We start from the raw sequence: 1,114 nt of genomic DNA on the forward strand, positions 1-1,114 counted from the left end.
TACACAACAATCAGGTTTCTTTCCATAACACTTTATGGTGAACACTACAAAATCCAGACATGAACCGCATAAGTAATTTAAAGCAGGACAGCTCATTATGTAGTGAAAAAATAAATATTTAAGTGAGCAGGCCTTCATTCTAAGAACATAAATAACAACTTCAATACCAAATCAGATAAATGGTCCATCTAGTCCAGTAGTCCAGTATCCTCTCTCTCACAGTGACAAGTAACCACTGATTTAGAAGAAGAGTATATGAAACAGGGCCATATCCTCCTCCTTTTTCTCTCCTAGTTAACAGGAGATGGTTAGACCACTAACATTTGTGTTTACAGCCTCTGAAAGACCTGTCCTCCATGAGCTTGTCTGATCCCATTCTGAACCCAGTTCTGAACCCAGTTCATTGATCTCCACAACAACCTGAGGCAATGAGTGTAGCAGGGCACTGGGATGTGCCTGCTCCTTCAAGAGAGCAAGCAGCCAGGTATCATGGGAGAGCTAATGAGGGGCTCACCTGACCAGAAGAGGGCTCAGGCTGGAGCTATATAAGCCCAGAGCCTGCATGGGTCAGGTAGTCTCTCCCTAGCAACCATGAAGTGAGGAGTTCCTGGCTGCAGGGCTCCTGAAAGGACCTGGATGTTGCCAGACAACTCTGCAGGCCTGGGAACAGAAGCAAGTTCCCTGGGCTAAGGAAGTTTGGGTTTACAGGCAAGTGGTCTTTGTTTAAGTTACACCCCAGAGGGCTTGAGGTGTCTGCCAGAGGGCGGTGATGCTTCTTGTTTGAGTTACACCGGTAGTTTAGTCTTGAGCCCTGATGGGGCAAGATTAAGGCCCATTTAGAGAACCAGTAACCTAAGAGTCTTCAGACTGAGGGTGGGACCCAGTGAGGGGTCCAGGAGCCTAGAAAAAGCCTGAAGCCCAAACCAGAAGGTCCAAGAGCCCAGGGAAGGGTTGAGCCTGGCCAAAGGGCCTGTGAGCCCAGAGCGGGCCAAGCTGGACTAGAGGGTCTGAGAGGAGGGGCTGCATGTGGGACCAGGGGTCTGAGAGCCCAGAGGATGGGCTGCATGTGGGGCCAGGGGTCCAAGAGCCCAGGGGGGGGGCTGGGGGGGGGACC

The 1,114-nt window shown here is 50.6% G+C and overlaps 1 protein-coding gene across 2 annotated transcripts in view; it reads left to right on the forward strand.

The window, feature by feature from the left end:
• Nucleotides 1–1,114, forward strand: part of ASPG (asparaginase) — a 109,509-nt gene that overhangs the window by 7,980 nt on the left and 100,415 nt on the right. The window lies entirely within an intron of this gene.

Source organism: Alligator sinensis, unplaced genomic scaffold (genome assembly GCF_000455745.1).
Source record: "Alligator sinensis unplaced genomic scaffold, ASM45574v1 scaffold85_1, whole genome shotgun sequence".
NCBI classification, from domain to species: domain Eukaryota; kingdom Metazoa; phylum Chordata; order Crocodylia; family Alligatoridae; genus Alligator; species Alligator sinensis.